The sequence below is a fragment of the Vombatus ursinus genome, unplaced genomic scaffold (assembly GCF_900497805.2).
Source record: "Vombatus ursinus unplaced genomic scaffold, bare-nosed wombat genome assembly UNPS02014820.1, whole genome shotgun sequence".
NCBI classification, from domain to species: domain Eukaryota; kingdom Metazoa; phylum Chordata; class Mammalia; order Diprotodontia; family Vombatidae; genus Vombatus; species Vombatus ursinus.
Window position 1 is genome coordinate 27,076,506 of NW_020954598.1, and position 7,639 is coordinate 27,084,144.

The following is a 7,639-nucleotide window of genomic DNA, read 5'->3' on the forward strand; positions in this document are numbered from 1 at the left end:
AGATCTTTCTGGGATTCTAGATGTAGTAGCCTGAGAGGTCATTTGGTCCAACAGTCTCATTTTACATATGAGAAAATTGAGGCCCAGGCAGGTGGAGAAATTTACCCAAAGCCAGGCAGGGGGCAAAAGACAGGGCTTAAACTCAGCTTCTTTAACACTAGATTCAGTTCTCTTCTCACTGCAGCTTTTAATAGGATTTATAATTGGGAAATATCTTCAGGATCATCTTTGACAACCCCTTCATTTTAGCATTTGGAAAACTCTCCAGAGTAGTATAGCTGGCTTAAGGTAATGAGTAGTCAGTAGCAAAGTAAAGTTTCTGATTTTTTTGGGGGGGGGCTAGGCAATGGGGTTAAGTGACTTGCCTAGGGTCATACAACTAGTAAGTGTCAAGTGTCCAAGGCTGAATTTGAATTCAGATCTTCCTGAATCGAGAGCCAGTACTCTATCCACTGTGCCATCTAGCTGCCCCAAAGTTTCTGATTCTTAATCTCATGTACCTCACTCCACTAGACTGACCTCTCCAACAGACTGCTTTTCTAATTGATTTTGATTTTTTTTCCTGAACAGGTATATGTTTCTTATTTGTTTATTTTTTAAATTATTCATTTATTTTTAGTTTTCAACATTCATTTCCATAAGATTTTGAGTTTAAAATTTTCTACCCTTCCCTCTCCTCCTCCTTCCCAAGATAGCATGTAATCTGATATAGACTCTACTTATACATTCATATTAAGCATATTTTCCCATTAGTCATGATGTATAGAAGAATTAGAACTAATGGGAGGAACCACGAAAAAGAAGAAATAAAACAACAAAAGAAAAGGAGAGCAAATAGTATGCTTCCATCTGCATTCAGATTCCATAGTTCTTGCTCTGAATGTGGATAGCATTTTCCATCATGAGTCTTTTGGAATTGTCTTAGATCCTTGCATTGCTGAGAAGAGCTAAGTCTGTCAAAGTCAGACCTAGAAGTAGTACTGCTGCTGGGTCAAAAGGTATACACAATTTTATATCCCTTTGGGCATAGTTCCAAATTGCTCTCCAGAATGGCTGGATCAGTTCACAACTCTACCAACAATGTGTTAGTGTTCCAATTTTCCTACATCTCCAACATTTATCATTTTCCTGTTTTGTCATGTTAGCCAATCTGATAGGTATGATGTGGTACCTCAGGGTCATTTTGATTTGCATTTCTCTAATCAATAGTGATGTACAGCATTTTTTCACATGACTATAAATAGCTTTAATTTCTTCCTCTGAAAACTCCCTAATCATGTTTCTTATTTAACCACAATTTTACCTGCCCCTTGGCCGAACACATTTCTGGCCCAGGACTCCCCCTTTTCACCTAAGTAACCCTTCCATTACTTACCATCGGTCCCCTAATGTCCCAAATGCATGGTGATGATCTTTCTGCCCTTAGCAAGGCTGGTCCTCAGGTCATCATTTGTACTACCTCTTGGGTGTTGATTTCCCCATATTTTGTTTCTTTTATTTAAATACTTTTTCAAAAACCTATTTCATTAATATGAGTCTTCCCTCCACCAATACAGATTACTTCTCCACTGATTTGTAGTTTCATGAATTAATGTGGCCAAAAATGTTTATCTAGTGACTGGTCGACATGATAATGGGCCTCAATATTAAACTAAGCTGATTTTGAGGTGATTGCCAGTTTTTTGGTTTTTAACCATGACCATACTTAGCCATTCTAACTTGGTAGGACCTGCTAGAACTTAGGCTCTGCTGGCATAGTCTTTAAGAAGAATCCAGAGCTGTCAGGAAAAAATTGTATGTGATGCCATCACAGGTAGTAAGTTCCCCATCATTAGATGTTTTCAAACAGAAACCAAGTAACTTCTTTCAAGGATATTATGCAGGAGATTCCTGTTTGGCATATGAGTTGGACTACATGACCTCATGAATCCCAGCTCCTAGGTTCTGTGACTAAATGCAATCTCCAAATTGACAAGTTAAAGAGCAAATATTAGAAACAGGACAGCTACCATTAAACTCCTTTTGTCTGTCCACTTCATGTTTCTGCAGCATGTCTACTTGAAAGTCACCTCTAATAGAACTGATGGAATCTGAATGCAGATCAAAGCATACTATTTTCACTATTTTTTCATGTTTTTTTTTTCCTTTTGTTCTGTTCCTTCACAACATGACTAGTATGGAAATATCTTACATGATTGCACATATATAGCCTATATAAAATTTCTTACTGTCTTAGGGAAGGGGAAGGGGAGGGAGGGAGAAAATTTAGAACTCAAAATTTTATTAAAAAAAAAAGTTACCTCTAATAAAGTTTTGTGATACCTTCCTGGTGGGGAACTTACTACCTGTCTCAAGGTATCCCATTACATTTTTGGACAGATTAGATTGTGAGGAAGTTTTCCCCGATATTGAGCCAAAATGTGCCCCTCTATGATTTGCAAGCAAAACACGTCTACTCTTCCACATAATGCTCTTCAAATGTTTAAAAATGGATATCATATGTAGACCCTTTTTGATCTAGGTCTAGGGTGGGGAAACTGCAGTCTCAAGGCCACATGTGGCCCTTTAGGTCCTCAAGTACTGCCTTTTGACTGAATCTAAATTTCACGGAACAAATCACCTTAATAAAAGGATTTGTTTTGTAAAACTTGGACTCAGTCAAAAGGCTGAAACTAAGGGCCTAGAAAACTCCCCACCCCTCGGCCAGTTTAACTGTGCCACATTTTTTCATTCTGGGAGCGTTCCTAATCTTTTCCCATCCTGGTTGACTTTTGGTAGTGCTATACCTTGTTAGTGTTTTTCCTAAAATATTCCCAGAGCTGAAAATTATACTAGACATACTGTATGCCTAGGCATTGACTGTATGGAATATCATTTTCCTCCTCCATGATGTAATTGTATTAGTGCAAATTTTTTGGCTGCCATGTCTCACTAGTGATTTATATTGAGCTAAAATAAAACAAAGGCAGCATATAAAGAGTGAGGGACTTGGGATTCAGAAGACCTGGGATCCAGTTTTGACTACCTCTTAAAAGTTATGTGACTATGAGCCTCTCTAAACCTCCATTTCCTAATTTGCAAAAATTTCCATTTCAGTAGCTCTTTAGGATTTGCAAAATATATTCCTCAGACTAATCCAGTGGGGTAGATGATACAAATTAATTTTATAGGAAGAAATGCTTAGGTGAAATAGCTTACCTGTGAACAACACATTGCCAGTACTTTTCAGAACTGGGATTTGCACCTTGGGGCAACAATGTGGATGTAGTGCATGGCCTGGATTTAGGAAGATGAGTTCAAATTCCACCTCAGATACTTGCTAGCAGTATGACCCTGGACAGGTTACATAATCCTGTTGCCTCCCTTTCTGATCTGTAAAATGAGCTGGAGAAGGAAATGGCAAACTGCTCCAGCATCTTTGCCAAGAAAACCCCACCTGGGGTCATGAAGAGTCTGAAATGACTGAACAACTCCACTCTAAAGCAGTTTTTTTCCCCATCTGTTTCAGTGTGTTTGTCTTGGCCATCCCTCATCCTTAGAATGCACTCCATCCCCCCACTTCCATCTCAAAGAGTCCTCATAGAATCCTCCTTTACTTCCTGCAAGAGGCAGCTAAGGGATGGCTTTCTATGCAAAGCTTTTCCTGATCCCCTCAACTATTGTTGCCCTCCCTAACTATTTTTTATTTTGTATTTACTTACATTTGTGTGTTCATATTGTTTCCCCTGATAGGATGTAAGGTTCTTGAGAGTAGGAATTGTTTCATTTTATTTATTTATTTAGTCTTGGTATACCCAACACCTAAAATGGGCTTAATAAATATGGGTTGATTGATCATCACTAAACAATGCTAAAATTAGATGATCTCTATGGTCTTTTCCAATTGTAACATTTTAGAATACTGTGACCCCTACCCCACCACTTTGCCAAATCCCTCATGGTCCCTTTTAAGCATGCTATCCAGTACCTGTTCTGGGTGATCAGGTCTTTACTACCTAAACTCATAAAGTTGTTAGAAATTCACATTTACAAAGGTTGTGATCCCTAAGAGGATTAATCTCCACAGTATATCTAATTCCTCATAATCAATTACTCATTCCTTCAATGAATATTTAGTGAGCACTGTGTTGAAAAGCCAGTCATTATGAGTATGGTCCTAGTGAAAGACAGTCCATTCTCTGAGAACCAACCAACTAAGGAACAGAGAGGCTTACTGCCAGTATACTGGTTGCCAGGTGATTAAAGTCTGGCCATGACAACCCAAGAAGTAAAAATTCAAAATGATCCTTAATCCTGTGTGGCTCTCTTTTGAAGCCACAGCAATGCTGAGGGCAGCATGAATGGTGGAAAAGATTGTGGGATTATAGACCCTGGACTGGAAGGGAATTTAAGAGGTTATCTGGCATAATGCCATTATCTTACAGTTTAAAAAAATAATATTTGATTTCCCCCCAATTGTTAAAAACAAAACAAAACATTTTTAACATTCATTTAAAAAAAGTTTTGAGTTCCAAATTCTCTCCCTCCCTTTCTCCCTTCCCCTCCCCCATTATTTTACATTTTAAGTGATACAGAAATGAAGGCTCACTTGGGTTAAATGACTTGTCTAGGGTCACGGAGTGGCACAGTCAGGATTAAAACTCAGTTTTTAGGGCTCCAGATTTCTGCTGCATTATTTTGCTTCCTAGAAGCAAAGTTGAAGTGCTGGGAATTGAATAGTTCTTAGACTATATATAAATGTTAACCACACGTAGTCTTAATTGTGAGGTTTTTATCTGATGACAAATGATATTATTAGAAGAATTGAATCAGTAATATTTATATTTCCACAATCAAAGGCAAAGGCAAATTGCAGCTAAATGGGAGAAATGGCTCAGTTTCTCCTTGGAAAGGCAATACAAAGAAGCCTATGGAGTTAGTTTCATCATCGGCCACTGGCAGTAAGAAATATTTCATGGGACACTTGGTCATTATTGTTTTGAAGTATTTATGATGATTGAAAGAAAGGCCACTATGAAGAAGTTGCAGTTCATGTACCAACATATGTTGTAGAGGTCAAACAAGTAAAGAAATACTATTAAAAACCTGATTATATCATCCAAATCAAGTCAAAATATATTTTGACACCTACCTACTTCAATACGACCCAAAACATATGGCAAAATGGTGAATAATATGTTGGAAAATATAGTTCAGAATTGGAAAACAAAGAAGCCAAAGGCTTTAAATTAGAAAGTTCATACTTATACATGTGGGGTAGTTAGATGGTATTGTAGATACAGTGTCAGGCCTGAAGTCAGGAAGACCTCATCTTCGTGAGTTCAAATCTGGCTGCAGACATTTACTAGCTATGTGACCCTGGACAAGTTACTTAATCCTATTTGCCTCAATTGCTCAGATGTAAAATGAGCTGAAGAAGTAAATGGCAAACCATTCCAGTATCTTTGCCAAAAAAACCCCAGATGGGGTTACAAAAAGTCAGATGAGACTGAAAAAACAACTTATACCTATATCATGAATGCTTTCTTCCAAAAGAAAGGAAAGAAGGCATTTGACATGGCAAGCACCAAATATCACAAAAATTTGATCATAGCTTAATAGATTAGATGTGACTAGTTCCTGATATTGGAGTTGTATTAGAATCAGATGTCTGAATAGAATTTATGGTAAAGGTAAAAAATCAACATCCCATTAAAAGAGACCATAAAGACAAGAAGGTATTTCATATAATCTTAAAAATGAAATATTCAAATGATGCCAAAAAATGATTAAAAGAAAAAAGTAGGAAGGACAGAAGGCTGATTTTGGCTAATAAAAAAATCTTAATTAGCAACACATTCCACAAAAGTTTAACCAACATGAAATGATCATCACAACAAGGAAGTCACAAGAACCCGGAAACTGCCTAATCTAGTTTTCTTCTTGACTGGTAGTGGTTTGACAAGAAGAGATTGCAGTCAAAGGCAATACTTACACTGTTTAGCATACACACACATTTGTAGAACTTTACTGAGATGTATTGCAGAAGACTATGAACCCGATTGCCATATAAAGCAACAAAAAAGGCAGTTAAAACAGAAATGAACCACATCATCACAAGAGAATCCGTAGATGAAATTGGCATGACAACAAATTGCTCTTCTCCCATTCCATCAGTTTATTTTTATTGTCAGATCTTATCCTAGGTTAAAGTGTCATCTTTATGCAGATGATTCCCACCGGTATATATCCAGGGTTTTTCCTCTCTCCTTTAGTAAAGAGTCTGCTAAGGAAGCTTCAATTGGCTCCCATTACTGGCATTTAAATGCTGTTACAATCGGTCTCTGTTCTATCTTTGAGGACTGATTTCACATTATTCTCATTCATCTTCTCTGCATAACAGCCAACCTGTGTCTCCTATCCATAACATTCCAACTACTATAGACTGTTTCCCATTCCTGAAATTCTTATCTGAAGGCCTCTTGGAACACTACAAAGCTATGAGACCCATAGCAGAAGCATATTCTGCCCCATATTCTGATCCAAGAACCAGTGATCTCTGTAACCATAAGGAAGGGAAAAAACTGAAATCTCAGGAGAAGCCCCAAGAGTTTAAGCATGACCAGCTCATTGTGCTTCCACAATGAATGACCCATCACAGGTGACAGTGTGTGGAAGCAAGGAAGCCGAAGCCAGTCCCTGCCTCTGCCTCTGTGCCCAAGTAACTTTAACTTTGGAGCCCACCAGAAGGAGGAGAATGTTAAGTCTCTTGGAGGTATGACTGAGATGAAAAGATAATGGGCGACTGTTGGAATGGCAGTTGCCATTGCCTCCAACAAGGGGTGAGATGTTCAGGAAAGGACTGATCGAAGCTGAACAATTCAGGGCCACCTGGGACTGCAGAAGACAGAATGTAGTTATCTTTGCTTGGAATTATAGTAATGACACTCCTTTTCCCTTTCCCTCTAGGGAAAGCATGTATCAATTCCAAAGTTTATCTGTTTCTTTATAATCTATTTTGCACTACTGTTTAGTTAGTTTCTAAAGCCAATTTTAAGCTAATACTGTGGTTAACCTAATATGTTAATAGTCTATATTTCATTTGCTTATATGAAGCTGGCTGAGAGAGAAGCTATGATGGGTCACACACAAGGAAATTATTTTTCTAATTAACTAAGTTTATCATCTGTGGAATCAAGAGAAATCATAGAAAGTTTTTTTATTGATATGTATTATTTATGTTCCCCCAAAGCAGAGAATAGATTAAATGAATTGGAACTAAAAAGAATCTTTGACACTAAATAAGTCAGCAGAGGTCTCTTGGGAAGAGTTTTTGAGAAGTAGAAATCTGGAGTCAGTGGAGGGTTAATGGAGGCAGTGGCCTGGAGCAATTCCTTCCCTCATTATTCTTTTCAGAAACTGTTAAAAGGGCTTCATTCTTCCCCTTTCACTCTCTCCTGAGAGGGTTTAGTCACTTTCCCCCAAGACCCAGAAGAGGAAATAGCTAGTGCTTTTCTAATCAAACAACTACATCCTCTGTAAGCCCTAGCTACAGTTACAAGGTGTGTGTATGTGAGAGAGAGAGGCACACACACAGATATACAGATCTATCTATCTATCTATCTATCTATCTATCTATCTATCTATCTATCTATCTATC